The sequence below is a fragment of the Marmota flaviventris genome, chromosome 9, assembly GCF_047511675.1.
Source record: "Marmota flaviventris isolate mMarFla1 chromosome 9, mMarFla1.hap1, whole genome shotgun sequence".
Classification (NCBI taxonomy): Eukaryota; Metazoa; Chordata; class Mammalia; order Rodentia; family Sciuridae; genus Marmota; species Marmota flaviventris.
In genome coordinates this window covers 52,172,189-52,194,565 of record NC_092506.1, presented here as the reverse complement: position 1 = coordinate 52,194,565, position 22,377 = coordinate 52,172,189, and the positions used below count along the sequence as shown (strand labels likewise).

General features: G+C 43.4%; 1 long non-coding RNA gene across 1 annotated transcript in view; it reads left to right on the top strand.

Annotated features, from left to right (window-relative positions):
* The first annotated feature begins 6,117 nt into the window (after nt 1-6,117).
* LOC139706878 (uncharacterized) overlaps nt 6,118-22,377 on the top strand; it is a 30,862-nt gene continuing 14,602 nt past the window's right edge. The window contains exons 1-3 of the long non-coding RNA XR_011708558.1: nt 6,118-6,265; nt 6,956-7,699; nt 7,876-7,922. This is a non-coding gene — a long non-coding RNA (uncharacterized lncRNA). The remainder of the gene's footprint in view (nt 6,266-6,955; nt 7,700-7,875; nt 7,923-22,377) is intronic.

Sequence of the window (22,377 nt, the reverse complement as noted above, 5' to 3'; positions counted from 1 at the left end):
GTATTTAATCTTCAGTTTTCCTCATTTTCCTAGCTACCCCTGGAGGGTCTGGAGAAGAGAAGTGCACCAAGGCACCAAGGACATTCCTGGTTCCTCAGAGCAGGGTGTTCATGATTTGGTCCTAGTGATATCATGTCCACCACGGTTCTAGGTGTTGGATTATAGTGAGGAACAAAATAGACAAATGTTAGAGTCTGTAAACAAGTCAAAAATAACACCTGGCATTTTGCCAGGGGAATGTTAAAGTTCATAAACAAGTCTAGATGGTGCCTGGCAAAATGCCAGAGGGAGTGGTTTGAGAAGTAACAAAAGCGAGCCATTAAGTGTGGAGATTCCTTATTGGTTGACTGATGTATCTAGTTTATGTTAATTAGATAAGCTGTGTGGAATGTATAAATACTGCTCCTGTCCTGCAATAAACGGCTCCCACTCCTGCTGTATCAATCAACACAAGTCGTTCGTCACCCCCCGGTTATTTTGCAGCCAGCTGGCGATTCTACAGATGGTGGCCCGTTACGGGGAGCCCCGGGACACTCGGGGGTAAGTGACGAAAAAAGCTACCCGTCCATAGATAGGACGGGAGCAAATCTGCTCGTCCCTAGGCAGATAGGGCGAGAGGAAAAATGACCATTTCCAGAAAATGGAGAAGATTGATACAGTATGTTTGTGTCTTGTTTTGTCTCAGTGTATTGTATTGTTTTTGTGCTGAAAATATGGAAGGGGTAAAAAGTAAATTACTAAGGGAAGGAAGCACCCCAGTGGAACCAAGAATAGTTAGGGCATGTGTTGATAAGAGCCCAGGAACTCTAGTCAGAAAGAAAAAGAAAGTTCAGAAGAAGAAAGATTATCAGGAAAAAAGTTGCAGCAAAAGGCTATTATTAAATACTTTTCGTTACCGGAGGGTGTGTGAAGCGGAGAGGCGGCTGCCGAGTGTGCAAGCCCGTCACAGCGCAGCAAGGATTTTCCAAGAGGCGGCTGCGACTGGCCCTTCCCCGCCTCCCGCCCGGGGAGCGGGACGCCACTGCGCGGACCCCAAATCTAGACCTGACCTGGAGGCACAGTCTCGCAGGCTCTTGCTCCCTGTGCCCAGTAGCAGTTTGAGTCCGGGACACTCCCCAGGGCCATCTGGGGCTGCCCAGGCACTACAGCCAGCAGAAGACGCTACTGGTGTCCCTGATGTTTGGTCATTTTCAATGCCAATAACTAAGCTACAATGGTTCTCCCACACCTGGAAGCTGATGAGTAATGAGCACTATTAATGCTTATTTCAAATGTAAAAAACCTTGAGATAATGTACTAAATTGTTCAGAAGGTTGTTTTTTTAGTAGAATGCTACAGGATTTTCTTTAGCCATCATTGCCGGAGTTCCTGCCTTCGTCCCAGTGCCGGTGAAAACAGGGGTGGAAGAATTTCCAGTGTTGCTGAAAACCGGACGAAACTTCGGCTGAGAAATGGACGAGACTTCGGAGCTGTTGCTGTTTCTGCTACTACAGCTTAGGCTAGCTGCCTGCAGAACTTACCTGAACTGTGATTTAAGCTAGCTGTCTGCAGAACTTACCTGGACTATGATTTAAGCTAGCTGCCTGCAGAACTTACCTGGACTGTGATTTACCTGGACTGTGAGTTAATCTATTGAGACACTGCTTTACCTGGACTGAAACAACAAACTGTAATCTACAACAAATTGTAACTCGGTATCTTTGCTAACAGTGTCATTGCTGGTATAATTTTTCCAAGGGCTTCTTGCATGGAGCCATCAATTGGCTTGGTATTATGGCATTTTGTATCCTCCCTTTCTGTTTGTAGCAGGTTATTTATGGTGTTTCTGTAAAAACCACTATGGTCCTTATTTAAATTAAACAAAAGGGGGAAATGTTAGAGTCTGTAAACAAGTCAAAAATAACACCTGGCATTTTGCCAGGGGAATGTTAAAGTTCATAAACAAGTCTAGATGGTGCCTGGCAAAATGCCAGAGGGTGTGGTTTGAGAAGTAACAAAAGCTAGCCATTAAGTGTGGAGATTCCTTATTGGTTGACTGATGTATCTAGTTTATGTTAATTAGATAAGCTGTGTGGAATGTATAAATACTGCTCCTGTCCTGCAATAAACGGCTCCCACTCCTGCTGTATCAATCAACACAAGTCGTTCGTCACCCCCCGGTTATTTTGCAGCCAGCTGGCCTTCTACAGACAAAAACACTTGCCTCATGGAGCTTACATTGTGGTGGAGTAGGAACAAGGGATGGGAGACAGTTCAGGGCACCAGGAAGGAGGGTGAGGGGTGCAAATAACCCCAGAGGCAGACTGCAATCACCTGAATTTACCAGATTGGCGGACTCCATTGCAGTGTCCTTTGGGGAAGATGGCTGCTGCTTTCTCAGATTATTCATAATTGTGAATCTGTACTAGGTACCAGGCACTGTATATTCACTTAGCTTATCCTCGTGCTAAACCCATAAGGGGGATGTGTGTATATCACAAATAGTATTACCTCCATTTTACAAATGAATAAACGGAGGCATGGCAAGGGGAAATAGTATTTCCAATGTCACACAGCTAGAATGTCCATCTCTCTCTAAAGAGATGTGTTTGGAAACGTGCCCACCTACCCCCACTGTCTGCAGTCATGCCTGCACCGGAGTTCTCAGGCCTGGAGGAATGCCACTAGCCTCTGCAGGAAAGTGGAGGCAAAATCAAGCAAAGGTAATGACATGAAACTAGGTGCATTTTGTCCAGACTCCTATTTAACTTCTTCTGTTCTAGACCAAGACTACCAAATAAAGGCTGTTTATGAAACAGAAAAATATAAAACAGATGAACTCTCTTATAGAAGCAGCTGGTGACAGTGGCTGGTTGCTAGGTGTTGCCAGGGCAACTTAGCAAGGAGTCTGGTCGTGAAGTAATTAAGCAGGGTACATAAATTACCTCAGCTGGTTTTCCCCAGAAAAGGCAGTTCCCTGCAGGAAAGAAGGTGACCTGGTTTGCTCTTTCCACCTAAGGACAAAATACCCAGGAAACCTTTAGAAGATGTTTAGGAACATGTCATGGCAGTGTGGTGGCTTTTCTTCATATCCTGTACTGAGAGGTGTTCATGTGTGGATGTGAGTGGATACCAGCAAGGGAAGAGTGGGATCAGGACCTGATAGTGAGCTGGGAGTTAGGGTAAGGGACAGAAGGCAGGATTGGGGCTGATTAAGAGAAGAGTGGGCACTGTGGAGGGAAAAACCCCAAACAGGCCACAGGGCACCAGGCCACATGAGGTATGAGGACTCAGCAGAATTTTCAGTGAGGGTGAGTGAAGTAACTGGATAGGGCTAGCAAGGGATTCTAAGCTTGCAGTATTAACCTTCTACTCCTACCACCAGCAGCAAGGTTTATGGAGTAAGGTATCAGGTCTTTCATTAAGTGACTACATAGGTTTAAGATAAATCCTGTAGAAGAGAGGTGGTACTATGCTCCCAATAAACAGAGAAAGAACCTAAGGATTAACTATTTAACTTTCCAAAGGTCAACCAGTTAGTCAATAGTAGATTTTGGAATCAAACCTATGTCTGAGGTTTGATTTCAAACTGAGAACTTTAAACCACTCTGTTAATTTGTAGTTACTCTGCTTATGGAGGTTTCTAGCTTGTTGTGAAAGCACTGAAGTTCCTCTGACACTGTGCTTTCTGGCTGGCTTGGCTCAGTAGCTGGTATGGCTGGAGTTTGCAGGAATGAGCATCAGGGTAGCCAGCTGCATGCTTCAGGGAGTTAGGCAGGGGTTGGCAGCATGAATACCCTGGTGCAAGGGGCAGCATGACATGGGAATTCCATGAGAGGCAAGTCAGCTTGTTGAAGATGCACGGAGGAAGAAGGGAATGAGGAGAGTAGTGAGGAGCCCAAGGTATGCCCTTGACATTTTCCCTTCACGTTTCTCTTTCTTCCTTCCCAGTAGGATGTGCAATTCTCAGAAAAGTGGTTAGCTTGCGGAAGCCCTGACCAACCTTCTGGTAACCTCACACTTACTTCAAAGTACAAGTAGTTGTCATCTTGCTGTGGAGACAGCTGTCATCTTGACTTTTGAATATTCAGGAGAAAAATATAAATTATTTCCACAAATATAATAATAAGAGTTAGGTAAGTCACATGAGTGGCCAGCTTATTTTCCCAGTGACAGACAAAAGAGGGAGAGGGAGAGAGGGAGGTAGGGAGGAAGAGAGAGAGGGGAAGGGAGAAGAAAAGAGAGGAGAGGGGCATTTTTACTGGAAGCAAATCACTAAATACAAGAGGAAGAGAATTAATCTATCCCTCTTGAGTGGAGGAGTATCAAAAAAAGTGGAACATATTTTTGAAACTGACATATGATACAAAGACCTGGGCAGAAAAAATTGCATGGCTAAATGCAGAGATGTGAAGTGGGCAAAAGTCCTCTTGAAGTGGTTGTTGGTGCCAGGCAACACACTTGTGCTGTGCACCCAGGGGACAGTGCTTGCACTAGCTTCTCATGACTGCTACCATCCAAATAACAATGATTCATTCCATTTCCTCTTTGTCTGGGGAAAAATCTCATTCTGTGCAAGCCAAGCTGTTTATGAATCTTTCTATCTATTCACCCATTCATATGGGACCCAGGGCATGATAACAGCTATTCAAACCATGGAATGTTAATTAGATGGAAAAATGTACACATCAGCTATCTCCATTTCAACTGCGAAATCTGGCCGAGGTACATAATTTGCTTCAATGTCATCTGTGTCAGGATTTTGAAAGGGTGGCAATATATCACTGTGTTAGACAAAAGGCGTGGGATAAAAGGAAAAGGAACTATTCATGGTAACATGGGTTTCAGGATATTAATAAGTGCAAATATTTGCTTCTCTATGGAAGCATTAGAGCTCTGTTCTTATTTCTTGGTTCTTGTGCCCAAAATTATTTGCTTTTTACTACCGACACTGAAGCACAATGTTAGTTCATCTTTTGCATCTGAAATAAGCTCTTGCAATGGGCAAGTGCACCAAATAATCTTCGAGTGGGCTAGTCGCCCTTGACTTGGCTGTATTCTGGGGGTTTAAGGTGTGTGATTGATACTGAGTGTGATATTGCATAAACTCTAAGGGGGAGCTCCTAAGTATTTCCACTTTTGTCCCTGCCTCCTTCCCTTTCTTCCTTCCTCTTGTCTCTCTGTGGTAGAATAGAATGGCTGACTCCATTGAGTAGGTGGGTGCCTACTGACCCTTCCTTCTTAGCATGGGTGCCATTGACCTTGCCTTCTCACATCATGACCTTCAGGCAGTCTCAGTTGAGCCCTTGGAATACATCTCAGATGCTTCTCATGTGGCAATTCCAAGGTCGTCAGAGCTGCTTCCCAAGTAGAAGAGGTGGCAGACTTCCCAAAGAAGGCACAGGAGGTCTTCTGCTGACTTACAGTGAGGAGGACATGCTCAGGGAGGGCACATATCAGATGACCAGACTTTGTGTGCTGTGGAGATGCCTCCCCACTCATTAGTGAAGGGGTAGAACTTCAACCACATGCTTTTGTAGCTAACAAATATTCCACCACAGGGAGAACATATATGCATTTCCTCATCCCTCCCCCTTCCCTCATGTACTCTATTAATAGGGGAAATGTAAGTTGATCTTGTGAGAGAATTAGTTTGGGTGGTGAGATGACTGATGTTAGACACGCAAGAGGAGCATGTGCTGAGCCCAGGGGGAGACCCTCTTTTTTCTCTTTTACCCCCAGCAGCCCAGGACTGGCACTCACCCTCTCTTCCCCAGGGGAGCCAGTGGTCCCTGTTCCCACTTAATAAGAGAAGGAGCTCCCAGTCACATGATTTTACTCTAATACCTAAAAATCTGATCATCTGAGGTAATAGATGTGAAACTGCTATCCCACAGCAGGAGCTCGATCAATATTTGTTGAATAAATGAATGAATAAACTATGAGTGGTACAAAGGTGCAGTAGTATGATGATAGCTATTTGTTTCTTTGCCCTGATCCTCTTGCCAAAGCTTGAAACGGTCTGGGTTCTGTCAGAGAACACTCCCCTGTTCTCTTCAGTTCCCATTCTAAAGCCAGGGAAAACTTTTTTTTTCCTACCTAGTCAGTTTGTTTTTATTTCCTGTTGCTTCCAGACCAAGAGTAGTGATGACCTTTTAGCTGGAATGGCTGGAGGGGTAACAGTGACTAATGGTTAAAGGAAAGAACAGTACCTGCCCATCTGCAGCACCTTCAGTATCTGCCCCTGCCATGACCACCGTGGAGAACAAGTGCAAGATTAGCACAGGTATGGCATTCAGTCTGGATTTTTTCCCATATATTTTTTTATTGGTGTATTATAGTTGTATATAATGGTGGGATTTGTTGTTACATATTCATATGTACATACAGGATAACAATATAATTTAGCCAGTATCATTCCCCAGTATTTCCCCTTTCCCTCCAGTTTGAGATATTGATTGCCTTTTGTTTGAGTGGGCATAGTGTGCATTGTTGTTTGGGGCTGAGAAACTAATGTGACTCCATTTTTAAAAATAAATAAATAACAGCAGCTTCTACCTCAAGGCCTGTCCTAAGGAAGGGGGCATGACCCTTGTCCTTGGAAAAACCCACAGAGCACTCCTAAGCACATACCCATCCTGCTAAGTTGTTTGTCTGTAAATAACAGGAGAGATCTGTGGCGCCAGGTGTCCCTGACTCAGTTAGGCTAGGTGAGGACCCATAGCAACCCCCCTAGCAACCACCAATCAGCATGAGACAGGGAAAATACCTGGAATGCCAGATGACTCCCAAGTAGTTTATGGTGGTTGATAACATGTAGGGAAACCATGTAGTTTGGCATGTACACCCCTTGTGGCCTAAACCAATCAGTTCAAATGAATCCCCCTATTGTACTAACCAATCACCCCTATCCAACTTGTTCCTGCCATTGAATGTGCTAATCAATGTTAAGAGTTGTTGTTTGATTTTCCTGCAGTATGGAATGATTTGCTGTGTGATGTTGTGATGCGTAGAGTATCCACCAAAACCTATAAAATCTCACTGAACAAAGAACCAGGATTCACTCCCTGGGACCACTGCATTGGAAACGGTTATGAGTCCAGGCTCAAGCTTGCAATAAAGACTCTTGTGTGATTGCATCGGATTCGGTTCCTGGAGGTCTATTGGGGTCCCACGAATCTGGCATAACAGGGCATTCCATCCTGGACTGGGTCCTGCGCAGGTCGGTGTGGACAGATCTGGGCCAGGCCTGACTCCGGTGGTAGTCTGCTGGTCGGAATAGGTGGTCTTGTGCCAGAGGCTAGGCTCTGGTGGGTGTCTGCCCCACTGGTGGAGGGGTGGTGAGCCTGGGAACCGTGCGGGCTGGTGTGGGTGGTCTGGGCTGGGTCTCGGCTCCAATGGTAGTCTCGGGAAAACTTTTTTAAGTTAAAATTTTTTTTGTCTAATTTTACATGCACATAGTTTAAAGATTCAATCACTTTCTACAAGGTCTATTCTAAGATGCAAACAACCCCTGTTGTCTTATTTTCTCTCCCCCACAACAGAGGCAACTACTTTCACCTTTTCTAAATGTGTGTTATGATTTGGATGTGAGGTGTCCCCCAAAAGCTCATGTGTGAGATAATGCAAGAAGGTTTGGAGGAGAAATGGTTGGGACATAGCCTTAAACTAATCAGCGAATTAATCCCTATGGGATTAACTGAGTGGTGACTGGAGGCAGGTGAGGAAATGGTTCATTGGGGGTGTGACTTTAGGGTATACATTTTGTATCTGGATAGTGGAGTCAGTCTCTCTCTCTCTCTCTCTCTCTCTCTCTCTCTCTCTCTTTCCTGATCATCATGGGAGCTGCTTTCCTCCACTACGCTCTTCCGCCATGATGTCCTAACTGGTCTTCAGCCCCAAGGAATGGAGCCTGCTGTTTATGAATTGAGACCTCTGAAACTGTGAGCCCTTAAATAAACTTTTTCCTCCTCTACAATTGTTCTGGTGGGGTTGTTAAGGCACAGCAGAAAAAAAGCTAAGACAATGTGTCTTGTCTCCAACAGTATGGACAATTCTTGATTTTTTTTTCAATATCTTTATTTTATTCTTATGTGGTGCTGAGAATCGAATCCAGTGCCTTACGCATACTAGATGAGTGTGCTACCACTTGAGCCACATCCCCAGCCCCTTGATTTTTGTTTTGTTTTGTTTTGTTTTAGGTATTATGTATTGACTACCATGGAAAATGAAGATCTGGGTCCATTTTCTTCCACCAAATACATGCTCCCTTCCCATCTCTCCATCCTTTCAACATAATTATAATTAGAACTATATTCAGTGATTATATTAGGCCCTGAGTGCCTAATATAATCACTGAATATATTCAGGTCTGAGTGGAGCCCTCATGGTAAACTTTGATTACTTTTCCTTCTCCAAACAACTTTTCATTTCTTTGGAGTTAATCACCTTTTGTGTGTGTGTGTGTGTGTGTGTGTGTGTGTGTGTGTTGGATATTCCACGTGCTTGCTACCAGTTCAGTCCTAAACTCTCCAAAGGTTGTGTACATTTCCTTTCATTCACATCAGATTTGCTATCAATTCATCTTTTTGGTCTAGTTTTTTCATAGTCTTATAAACTGCTGGTTATCATTCCTGCTGCACAAGTGCCACCGGAGACATTCCTTCATCACCACCTTAGGGATTCCTTCACCTCTCTCCTGTGTTGGATCCCTATTTTTCATAACCCATTCTTCCTCTGTTCTTTGGTGTATATGCTTTAGAAGCTTCCTGAGGATGGAGGTACGAGATACCCATTTTTCTTTTTTCTTTTGTTTTGTTTTGAAAATTTCATATCCTGAAGATATATTTTAGGATGTTCACTCTCCATTGACAGTTTGGCTACGGTTTTTACCAAATAATTTTCTCTTGGAATTTTGAAGGCATTATTCTACTGCTTTGTAGTATCTGGGATTATTATTTTTTGTTTTAAATTATTTTTAGAACAAATATTTATTCTAATTTGTTATACACGACAGAGAATGCATTTCAATTCATAGTACACATATAGAGCACAATTTTTCAAGTCTCTAGTTGTTCACAAAGTAGAGTCTCATCATTCATGTCTTACACGTGTGGGTAATGATATCCATCTCATTCCTCCATCTTTTCTACCCCCCTGCCCCCTCCCTTCCCTTCCCTCCCCTTTGCCCTATATATAGTTCCTCCACTCCTCCCATGCTTACCCAAAGTTATTTTTTAATGTTGTCCTTCTTGATTTCCTTCAGGTTGCTGTTCCTGACCCACCCTGGTTTCCTTTGGTCTTGTCCCATCCCCATTATGGATCAGCATCCAAATATCAGAGAAAACATTCAGCCTTTGGTGTTTTGGGATTGGCTTACTTCATTTAGCATGATATTCTCCAACTCCATCCATTTACCTGCAAATGCCATGGTTTATTCTCTTTTAATGCTGACTAATATTCCATTGTGTATATATACTACATTTTCTTTATCCATTCATCTACTGAAGGGTATCTAGGTTGGTTCCACAATTTAGCTATTGTGAATTGTGCTGATGTAAACATTGATGTGACTGTGTTCTTGTAGTACGCAGTTTTTAAGTCCTTTGGGTATAAATGGAGGAGTGGGATAGCTGGGTCAAATGGTGGTTCCATTCCAAGTTTTCCAAGGAATCTCCATATTGATTTCCATATTGATTGCTCCAATTTGCAGTCCCACCAGCAATGTAGGAGTGTGCCTTTTCCCCTACATCCTTGCCATTGTTGTTTGTATTCTTAATAGCTGCCATTTGGACTGGAGTTAGATGAAATCATAGAGTAGTTTTGATTTGTATTTCTCTAATTACTAGAGAATGTTGAATATTTTTTCATATATTTGTTGATCTTCTGAAATTATTTTTGAGAAGCCTGAAACTATTCTAATGCCTAAGTTGTATATGTGACCTATTTCTTCTTTACCTCCTTTGAAAACTTGTATAGAATTTTTTTTAAGTCCTTTATGCTTTGAAAATTCCTGTTGCTGTGCTTTGGGTTGGGTATTTTAAAAAAATCTATTTTTCTGGGCACTCAGTGATTCTTTCAATCTGGAAATTAGTTGTCTATAGATATGGAAAATCTTGAATTTCTCATTCTGCAATTTCAACTACTACAATATTTACTAGTAAGATGTTGCACTTACTGAATTAGTTCTTTAATGATCTTACCTTATGTTCTTCATTTTTGACTATTTTGGGTGATCTCCTCAGCCCTTCAGCTGTTCTATTGTGTTTCTCATTTCTGTTCTCATATTTTTAATTTCCTGAAGCTCCTCTTTATTTTCTGAATGTGTCACTCCTCTTTTTATAGCACCCTATTCTTGTTTCACAGATATAACATGCTCTTTTATTTCTCTGAGAATGTTAAAGTTATTTTTTAATGTTGTCCTTCTTGGTTTCCTTCAGGTTGCTGTCCCTGACCCACCCTGGTTTCCTTTGGTCTTGTTCTTCAGTTGGAACAAGAGGTCTCTGAGGTAATCTTCAGATGTCTGCTCATGTTTAAGAGTTGGGGACTAAAAGGCCTATAGGTAGTGTTTGTCAAGTGGGGATTTTTCTCTAGGGTGATCTAGTTATGACATTTGTCAGGGCAATGTTGTTTTAAAAAAGCAATTTCAAGCCAATCATATTCTTCTTATAGATCCTTCCACTCTGTTCCCTGGAGGGCAAAAGTGGGTGCTTTTGTTCTGGGAGCCTACATCAGGAAGCAAGATGAGAATCTCAGCATTCTCTCTTCATTCAATACGGCATGTTGGCCTCTGTCTGGTTCTGTGGTTCTTTAGTGCAAACTCTCTCATCTTGTTCTGTTCAGAGTATAGACCTCCTGTCTTCCCTGGAATGGGGCAGGACAGGTGCCTGAGGCACAGAGTTAGGGAAGGGATTCAGGGTTATAAGTGTTTCTTAAATAATTCTTCACCAGTCTAACTTCCTTTACCTCCTTCATCCCCAGACCTAGGAGCACCAGTGCTGCCAAATTCTCTGCATTTTACCATTGCCTTAATTCTTAGTGTTCTCCACTATTGATATAGGATTTAGCTTCCTCGGCTCTGCCAAGCTAGTGACCACTTTCCAATTGCTTGCTATTTCTCCAAATTTTGCTGTTGTGATCTTTTCCATGCCTGCCCTTGTGGTTCTTGTTTATCACCAGGCTTCTGGTCAGGCTGTGGCCACTGCTCTCTTATGCTGCAGTCCCTGGTCCCACCAGCCCTGCTCTCAGGCATCTCCACAGTGAGGACTGGGGCAGGCCACCACACACTAGGGGATTGTGCTCAAGCATGGCAGTACTGTCCACAGCAGGGATCAAGAACCAGCCTGGCTCAAAGGTTAAACAGAGGAACAAGAGGTGACTTCTGTCAGCGATGCAGGGAGCCATTGTGGAAGTGGTGGCATTAGAGCCAAGTGCTGAGGAGATCATTTGTGTTTTAGGTCAGTTAAACTCAAATTCACAAGTCCTATGAATGAACACACATGAGGTTAGGGTAAAATGCTGCTGTAGCATAAGTTTTAAATAGAAGTTTCCAGATAACGACTGAATTTGAATCCCGAGTCCTTAATTACTAACTGTAATTTGTTTAGATTTTATAAGCTTTAGTTTCAAGTTTATAAATGAGGGTGATAATAGTGCCTTTCTCAAGGGTTTGTTGGGAGGATTAATTAAATGCAAGAATGTATAATGTAGTCAAGGAACTATCACACGTATATATAGACAGTGGCTCAGTTTGCAGACTGTACCAGAACACCTGGGTTTGAGTCCTGGCTCTGTCACTTAGGAGCTGTGTGAACCCTGGAAAATTACTTAATCTTTCTGTGCCTCAGTTAATTCATCTGTACATCTGGGATAATGTTTTGTGGAGATTAAATGACATTTCATGGGTCAAGAACTTAACAAAAGTGCCTGTGACACAGACAATAGTAACACTTGTTTAAAGGAACAGAAAATGTTAGGGGTACAACCCCTGAACCAGACTATCTGGAATAAATCTCATGTCTACCACTCATAGCCAGGCACCCTTGGTAAATTCTTTAACCTTCTTGTCCTCAGTCTCCTCATCTGTGAAATAGGCACAATAATAACATCTACTGGCAGGATTGTTGTGAAGATAAAATGAGTTAATATTTACATAGCATGCAGTAACTATACATGTTGGCTATATCATTGTATCAGATTTAGCTATTTTTCATTGATTTGTTTTTCCCCAGTGTATTCTACCCATGGTAAATTCTGTCCCAAGTATACCCCACGGGTCACATAGCTAGGAAACCTGGCCTTCCTGGCTTTGACGTTTGAATGCTTTAACTTGTTGCAGGCCACTTCATCTTCTTGTGTGGAAAAACTGGAGAGAAAGAGCAATTTTTGCCAGAATTTGACAGTAGCCCTCTCAGAGGAGGCAGCAGTGCTGGTGGGCATTGAGCCGCTCATAATCTGTTCTTCCTGCACTTGCATCAAAAGGTGGCATCAGCAGGAAGCCTCGGAGGCACTGGCTTCCCCCAGAGATGGGGGCTGCTGAAGTTTCCTGGAGGTGATGGGAGGTGGAAGCCAGTCTCTTCCATGATGGTTGCCTGGCAGGCCCTGGCCCTGACAGGTGTGCAACTCAGAGCCCAGACTGATGGCAGCGAGGACAGGAGGCTGGAGGCATCACTCAGTGGCCTGATAATTGGATATTTCTATAATGACAAATTACAGCTGTTTCTCTTGTCATCGGTATGAAAACATTTCTGAAGCAGTGATTTCCCAGGAGGGGCTGTGGTTGTTATCCAGTTAAGATTATGGAAATGCCTGGTGCAGGGGATGTGAAGCATGGCTGAGTAGAGCTGCGTTTCCGCACCGCTAGCCTCTGGGTATTCACCGCCCTGGCATTGAATGCAGAGAGAAGATCAGCTTCCTGTCATAATATTATCACTGTTAATTCTGCACGGTGTCATGTTGAGATGGGCTTGAGGTCTTGCAATTTATTATTTGGCTTCCACCCTGACTGTTTTCTAATTTGACCAAAAGATGTGGTAAGATGTAAACAACAATGAAAAGTTCAGTCTTTCTAGGCTTGAAAAATGCTTCGAACTCAAAGTGAAGAGTAATCTTGTAGTTTGTTTTCCTGTTGCAGGCCTGTTACCTTAATAATATTTATGTAGCATGAGTCCTAGAGTACACTCAGGGGTTAGAAAGCGCCAAATGTCTGCTTTTCCCTTTAGCAACATCTGCTGTCCCCCAAAACCTAATTCTTACTGACAGAAATGATGGAAGATGGGATGAAACTGTCCCTTTCCAGCACTTTTAGGAGCTCCAGAGAAGGAAGAGGAGTCCATGGGTAGAGACAGTATCATACAATTTAACCTTTCTGAGCCTCAATTTTCTCATCTTGAATGGGGTGATTGTGAGGATTCATGGGTAGTTCTTGGTGTAGAGTATGGGCTACATGTGTTAACCAAGAAGAGTCTATGTTTTGGAACTCTCAACACTGAAGGATCTGAGACCCTAAGGATCTGGAGCAGTTTTGGGCCTAAGAAATACCATGAAGATGAAGATGTGAACTTCTCAAAGAGGCTTAAACATTCTCTCCTGTATTTTATTTTATTTTCTGGAAAGATCTCTGTTGTGGTTTAGATACATGCTGTCCCCACAAAACCTCATTGTAAGAAAATGCAAGAAACTTCAGAGGTGAAATCACTGGATTATGATAATTTTAATCTAATCAGTAGATTAATTGTCTGATATGAATTAACTGTGTGGTAACTGTAGACAGGTAGGGTGTTGCTGGAGGAGGTGGGTCACTGGGGGTGTGCCTCTGGGATGTATATTTTGTCTCTGGTGAGCAGAGCTCTCTCTGCTCACTGGTGGCCACATCCTGAGCGACTTTCCTCTGACATGCTCTTCTGCCATGATGTTCTTTCTCACCTAGGGCCCAGAGTTGTGGAGTTGGCTATCTACGAACTGAGACCTCTTAAACTTTGAGTCCCAAATAAACCTACCCTCTATATTGTTCTCGACAGGACTTTTGGTCACAGAGATGAAAAAGGTGACTAAAAAAATCTCCCTTCATGATCTGTTCTGGTGTTTCTGCCCTCCCCAGCTGGCTCAGCTGCTGCAGGGAGGATCTTCTACCCACATGATCAAACTCTCACAGTTCCTGAGCTGGTAATGACTCATGTCCCATTCATCCAACAGGCCTAAGCACTGGTGCCTGGTGCCAGATACTAGAGAGTGAGACCCTTGCCCTCAAGGAGCTCATAATCCTGTGGGAGATGTAGGCATGGAAAGGGATCACAGCCACACAGTGTGGTAACTCTATTGGTCAAAGGAACAAAAAAGAGCCCTGTGGCTACAAGGGCCAATTGTCCACCAAATGACACACTCCCATTTTCTACCTGGTAGAGCTGGAAGGCACAGGGACGACATTTCCTAGTCTTCCTTACACCTAGGAGTGACTCTGTGACTAGTCCTCACCAACGAATGAGAGTGAAAGCAGGGTATACTATTTCTGGCCAAGGATTTTAAGAAGTGGGTGTGCTTCTTCCTTTCCATCTTTTCTTTTCCATTATCTGAATACTGAAGGATCTGAGACCCTAGGGATCATAGATCCAAAAGGTGCATCCATAAACTTCCATCTAAGGGAAAGCTGCTTGCTGACCACAAATACCTTCATTAGACTGCCCTGGAGTAAGAAATGAACTTCCATTGATTTAAACCATTGAAAATGAGGAATTTATTATCTGGAATCATTCTATTGGAAACAGGGGTGTAATCCAACTAGTGACTTTAGGGAAGGATTCCAGGAAGAAGTGACTCCTAGGTCTTAGGTTAGCTGGGTTTAGCAGCTGGTCAAGCAATGGGTAGGGATGGTGATGGTGTTGAGATGGGGAGGGGGTGGTAAAAGCAGGGAGGAGATTTTGGGCAGAGAGAACAGAACAAATGAAGCATGGAATGTAAGTGTGTGTGTGTGTATGTGTGTGTGTGTTAAGGAGTGTCATATATTCATGTGTGTGTGTGTACATGTGCACAAGTATGTGTGACAACAGGAAGTTCAGTGTTACAGGAATATAAAGAGTAGGGGCAGAGGACAGTAAACAGGTCACAGGACTCTGTAGGGAACAGGGTAGGACCCTGAATGCTAAGGAGTTTTAAGGACTCTTGTAGACCCTGGAAGGAGCCCCGTGGAATGGCTTAATATGGATAATTCAATTTGATGCATGAGTTATAATGACCGCTTTGCTGGTGGTGTGATGAATGGATTAGAAAAAGTGAGACTAGAGGCAGGGAGAATAGGGAACACTTAGGAGGTGAGCTTAGGCAGTATTGGGGCCAGGGGTGATGGTGGCATGGCTGAGTCTTGGTAGAGGGGCAGGAAGACAAGGGGATTGATTGAGTTGGTGGTGGGGGAGAGGGAAGCATTGAACTTAACACCTGGCTTCATAAAGCCATGAATAGTTTTTACTCATACTACAAGTGGACAGAAAGGGAAATTGCTATTAAATTTTCTGTGATAGTCCTTCCTCATTTTTCTTTGTTTATAAAGTTCACCCTATATAGCATTTCCTAGGTGCCAGGCACTTTTCTGAGCCATTTACCTATATTAACTCATTAATATTAACAATAACTCCTTGAGGTACAGTGATTTGCTCTATTTTACAGATAAGGAAACCAAGGCCCCAAAGTTAAGAAATTTGCTAATTAGCCGGGTACGGTGGTGCATGCTTGTAATCCCAGCAGCTTGGGAGGCTGAGGCAGGAGGATTGTGAATTCAAAGCCAGCAAAAGTGAGGTGCTAAGCAACTCAGTGAGACCCTGTCTCTAAATAAAATACAAAATAGGGCTGGGGATGTGGCTCAGTGGCTGAGTGCCCCTGAGTTTAATATCTAACAACCCCCTCTCCCTCCCCTCCCTCCAAAAAAAAAAAAGAAAGAAAGAAAGAAAGAAAGAAAGGAATTTGCAAACTAGTAAGTGGCAGAATCAGGATTTGGACTGAAGAACTCTGGCTCCTGGTCTTTGCTCTTAGCCATAGTGCTCTGTTTCTTGCTTTGCCAATAGTGCAATGTCCCCCCTGGACTCAAGCATCTACTTCTTGAACACTGATGCCAACCTGGAATGAACCTGGATATTTAGTGATCTGGACACTGAGATCTGGATTCCTGATTTTGTCATTCAAAGGTCTGCTTTTTTGGCCAGGCGGCCACCCAGCTCCAGGCTTGCACTTTCCCTGCTTCTTCTATCATATTTCCTTGGCCCCTCCCCATTGCTGACACTCAGCATGATTTGCAGCTGGATGCTCACAGTTCTGATACCCATATGACAATACTCATGGCGATCTTCAGTGACTCAAATACTAGGACACTTGAGCCAGTGACACAAGACTACACAGGCAGTGAGTGGTTAGGATTGGATTCAAACTCAGGTCTGTCTGGCTCCAAAAGATATCCTTCTACCACTCTCTTGTGGTCTCCTCCCTTTTCCAATACTCAGTTCTCAGGATGCCAAGTTCAAATGCAGAGCAGTCTCCTACTCTTTCTTGGCAATGCAGGGTAAGACCAAGAATCCCAAGGCTGCTCCAGCCCAGGCTCCATCCTAGAGGGCACCCATTCACTTGTATGAAGGAGAAGGGAAGTAGAGCCCAGGCTGGCTGTCCAGGTAAGCCCAGCGAGCTGAGCTGCAGTTCATGGACTTTGGCTAATTTGTTATTAATTCCTTAGGAGCATAGAACAACCCTAACAAGATGTGAAAATCAATGGCTGAGAGGAAGACAAAGCAACTTGCTGAGCAGAATGTGAGGGAGGAAAGTGGTTTTTAAAAGATCTTGACAACCTATTTGGTGTGCAGCCCGTAAAGTGGAGAATAAATGACTGCCTTGCATTGATTCATATATTTTTTTTCCCAACTTGGAAAGAGAAGAGTGGTAATGGACTAGGGTAAGGGGCCTGGTTGGCCTTGCAATACCAGGATAATTACTGTTCAGTTAGAAGCCTAGTGATTTTTTACTTTTCAGAGGCACAAAGAGCAATTGGAGGCTGAAATGGGTTTCCAAATGATGGAAGTGAGCAATAAAGATCAATTAGCAGTAAAAGCATCGGCTGGGGGAAAAAAACCAAACCATCAACAATCCAGAACACAGTTTTCTTTTCTATCTCCTTTGTGTCCAGCAATGAGGGGAAAGGCTGAGCCAGAAAGAGTGAGCTTTGCTGAGTAATGGGCTAGGAGATCCCTGGGTATGTGGCCTGTGTGAGGCCCACACTGCATGTCTGAGTCCAGGCTGCCAAGTTCATTGCCAAGGCACAGGGAGGCCATTACTGAGAGGGTGCCACAACCCTCAGCTGGAGGAAGAGTCTGAGCTGGCATCACTATCCTGAAATTCCTGCCAGGGACCCAAGTATGTCAAAGGGATTGCCACTGACCAGGAGGCTGGGGGCTCTGGAGCAATTTACAGAACCCTGAGTCCTCACAGTGGCCTATCAAGTGATCTGCTTGGTCTTCTCCCTTCACCCTTTGGGATCCATTTTTTATTGCTATTCCCTTGCATGCTATGCTGCAACAGCTGGCTTCCTTGTTTCTCTAACCTGGTGTGCGCCCTCTGCATGGAGCCTTTACTATTTCCTTTGCCCCCTCCTCCAATAGTTCTGAAATCTACCTCCTTCGATCTTCACCAGTTCAATATGCCTCCTCAGTGCAGCCCACTCTAAGCACCCCATCTAGAATGAAATCCAATGCTGGCTCTGCTTTTCTTTTTATTCACAGCACCCAACTCTTTCTAAAAAATTATATTATTCCTTTATTTGCTATGTATTTGGTATATTTATTGCTGTCTTCACTCCTCTAGAATACAAGCTCTATTCTAGGGCAAGGGTCTTTCTCTTGTTCAGTGATATATTCTCATATTCTGGAAAAGTGCTGGCCAGGTAAGAGGGAGTTGGTCATTGTTGGCTGAATGAATGAATGAAGTGAGACCAATCTTCAGAGGCCAAATGTTATAAATTGCTTCTTCACATTTGGGAGATTGAGATCCAGAGTTGGGATGAGAATTGCTCAAGGAGGGCCAGAGCTGGAACTGGATGCCAGGTCTTTGAATTGCAACCCTGTGTTCTTTGTTATCTCTGAAGTTTGGTGGAGGGCAGCGATGACCTCCATCTGGGTGCCACACACAGGCTGTATTCAGGCCTCCTGATTTCAGCTCTACCTGTGTACCTGGTGGGTCCCTTATCCCTGCTTTCCTTTCTTCTGTTCATTTTTCTCTGACCAATTCCTCTCCATCTTCATGTCTCAACTTTATTGTTAATGTCTCTGGGAGCGTCTTCCTGATGTTCTGGACCAGACCCCCGTTGCTGCTCCCAAAGCCTTTGGCACATCCTGATCCTTACATTCAGGACACACACAGAAGTCACCTGAGCTTGTTACCTACCTCTCTTCTCTGCTGGGAAGGATACTGTTGGAGGCCAGGATGTGTCTGTCTGGTTTGCTGCCATTTCCCTAAGGCCTAGAAAAGTGGAAGACATAGAAAAAAGTGTGATGAGTGAGAAATGAAGTTGTTTTGTTTCTTCATTAATAAATTCTAAATTAGTAAAGTCTTCATTAATAAATAAATATCTGCTTTATGGGGTTGCTGAGGACTGCATCTGGCATGTAATAAGTGTTTGATTATTAGTCTTGCACTATTCCTGGGATGTAGGTATTACCGCCCTTACTAAGTCCTTTAAAGGTTAAGCCACTTGTCTAAGGCCATGTACTTGCTAAATGTCAGAACTTGAACTCAGGTTCGTGGGATGCCAAAGCTTGAGTTCTTCCTACAATGTACTACCACCTCCTCTGGGCAAGCAGGTAGAGCTTATTTGTTCTTCTGGAAGTTGGTTAATTTAAGGTACTATACCCGTTGCTCAGAAACTTAGAGGAAGTTCATAAGCCTTAATTTAAAGATGCAGTAAGCTTGTGGCCTCTCTGACCCCATCTCATCCCAAAAGCCACTTGGCCTTCCTGCCTGTGGACCCCATCACCACCTAGATGAGAGCAATGGCTTGCCATGATCTACCTTGGAGCCTTTGTCCTGTCCTGGGCATTCCTGGGAGAACCTCTTAATTAATCCCATAAGTGCTTGAGACCTAGCCTGGGAGTAAGATAAGTCTCCAAGGTTTGTCCTGCTCAAAATTCTTTTAAGCAGTGGACATCAAAAGGGAGTCAACCTGCTGGGTGTGGTGGTACACACCTATAATCCCAGTGGCTCGGGAGGTTGAAGCAGGAGGATTGAGAGTTCAAAGCCAGCCTCGTAATTTAGTGAGGTCCTAAGCAACTCAGTGAGACCCTTTCTAAAAATAAAATATAAAAAAGGGCTGGGAATGTGGCCCAGTGGTTAAATCCCCGATACTTAAAAAAAAAAAAAAGAGTCAACTATGTTTTTTTCCCATCTTCCATTTAAATGGTAAAGCACATTAATTAGTTTTTTTAAATACCTTTGTTTTATTTATTTATTTTTATGTGGTGCTGAGGTTCGAACCCAGGGCCTCAGATGCCACTAGGCAAGTGCTCTACTACTGAGCCACAACCCCAGTCCCTGATTGTTGTTTTTTTTTTTTAATTTCTTTTTTTTTATTGTGTTAAAATATGTGTAACACAAAAGTTACCATTTTTAAGTGTACAAATCAATTGGATTATATACATTCACAATGTTGAGTAGCCAACATCATTTTCTATTTCCAGAAGCTTTTCATCATCCTGAACAAACCATACCCATAAGATAGTAACTTTCCATGCTCTCTTTCCACCCAGGCTATGGTATTTGCTATTTGGCTTTCTGTCTCAATGACCTTGCCTACTCTAGGTGCCTCCTATAAGTAAAATTAGTTGCACTATCTGTACTTTTGTGTTTGGCTTATTTGACTCAGCATAAAGGTTTCTAGGTTCATTCATGTTATAACATGTGTCAGAATTTAATTTCCTTTTATAGTTAAATAGGATCCATTGAATGTAGGTACCACATTTTGTTATTTATCCATTAATGGACACTTGGCTTTTTTCTACCTCTGGCTATTGTGAATATTATTGCCATGAACACTGCTATACAAATATCTGTTTGAGTGCTTGCTTTCAATTCTTTTGGGCATGCATCTGGGAGTGATATGGAAATTCTGTGCCAAATTATTTTCCACAGTGATTTTACATTTCCACCAACAATACATGAGGTTTTGTTTTCTCCACATCTTTGACAAAGCTTACTATTTTTCTTCTGTTTTTATAGTAGCCATCCAAATGGGTATGAAGCAGTATGTTATTGTGGTTTTGATTTGCATTTCCTTAACGACTTTTGATGTTGAGCATCTTTTCATGTGCTTATTGGATGGCCATATGTATGTCTTCTTTGGAAACATGTCTACTCAGATTGCATCCCCTAGTGTCCTGGACGCAGATTTGGAATGGAGGGAAAGTCCTGATATTGTCTTTAGTCTGCCTAGGACAGCTAGGCCTGAGCAGACACTGGGCGAGAAGCTAGGACTTGGGTTGGTGCATTCAGGGCTGGAGTTGGAGAACCTGTGAGGTGTCCTAAGAGTCTTTGGGAGGCTCTGGGGTCAAAGAGTCCTTGTGCAGGTCAAGTCTCCAGGGTTGTAGTCTGGGGGCAGTTTGGGGACAAGTGGGTGGCAGAGACTGAAGTCAAAGAGGAAGCAGGTTTGTGATAAGAAAGGCCAATTATGGGCCACATGAATTTTTATGGGTCACACCACCCATCATGGGGATGGGTCGTCTGCATCACTGGGAAAGAGCAAAGTGTCTGCTGTGCCATCCTGCAGCCAAGCCAATGCTTGGGCTGCATGTCCTCTGCAGCCCTGAGTTTCTTGTGACCAGGACAGTCAAAAAGCTTTGTTCTCATATCTTCACCACAGCACACCCACCTTGGATGCTGATGCCTGACAGTGAGTGGGCTTCTGTGCATGTGCATGTGAATGTGTATGAGTGTTCATGTATGTGTGTGTGTGTATGTGTGTGTGTGTGCACTGTGTGTGTGTGTGATGCCCTGAAGTGGAGGAATTGGGAGGAATATGGAGCCAAGACAGGAGACGGGATTCCTGGTGCTTGATATTCCACTTTTTCCTGACAGACAGTTGGGTTTTTTTTTCTGAGTCAGGCTGGAGTTTTGCTTCTTCACAGCATAGCAGAAACAGTGCTGGGCTAGGAGTCAAGACACATGAGACCTCTGCCTCACTACAGGGTAAGGAGGGGCTCACCCACTTCAGCTGGGAGAGGCTCTGTCTGTCCTCTTGTGTGTGGGAGGAACAAGGGACTTGCTTCCTGAGTCTGTCCCTGCTGCATATTGTGGTGGTCACTGCACACACTGAATGTGCTCTTGCAATTAAATCATTCTGCCTTAATGGTATTAGAATATGCTCTTTATTTAGGAATGTGTCACTCTAACAAAAAGGTCAGCAAAAGCCAAGTGTGGTGGTGCATGCCTGTTATCCCAGTGGCTCAGGAGGCTGAGAGAAGGATCACGAGTTCAAAGCCAGCTTCAGCAAAAGTGAGGTGCTAAGCAACTCTAAATAAAATACAAAATAGGGCTGAGGATGTGGCCCAGTGGTCGAGTGCTACTGAGTTCAATTCCTGGTACCAAAAAAAAAAAAAAAATAGGTTAACAAAGAAGTGAGATGGTGTATTTTGTTTACTCAACAGTTACCCTAGTCATAATTGTATTTAAGTCAGCCACACACAATAGGAGGCACACTTCAGAGTGGGCTGTATGCTAACTGCCAACCCTGACTCCCCAGGGTAAAATTGACCTCTTTACACAGAAGCTACTTAAGCACCATCCATTCCCTGTTACCTGCCTTGTCCTGGGTCTGCATATTTTGCTGGACCATTTCTGCTTCCCATGCCAGTCTATGACTTGGACGCATTGGTCATTTCTTTGTTCAGCATGGACACAACAGTTGCCCAAAGCTCTCAGGCATCTTGCTTTGGGGGAATCAAAATTTAGCCTTCATACTACTGAATTTTCATTACTGTGTTGATGGATTTCTAGCTATTTGTGATTCTGTATGCTAATGCAGAGATTGATGAAATAAGGAAAGATGACAGTTTACTCTTCTCTCAAATGAAAGGATAATGGCTCAGCTCTATGCTAAGTTGGGTCCCTGGAGCCAAGCCCTGCAGACCAGGCCCCAGATTTGAAAGTGGTCAGTTTTCAGATCTAACTTAATCTTACTATATTTTAGGATGACCCCCAATACTGGGGGCCTGGGTGAATGTGATGATTAATTTTATGTATCAACTTGACTGGGCCACAAAGGTGCCCAAGTATTTGGGTTAACATTATTCTGGGTGTGTCTTTAAGGATGTTTTTGGATGAGATTAACATTTGGATTGGTAGTGTGAGCAAAGCAGATGGCCTTTCTCACACATACACCGG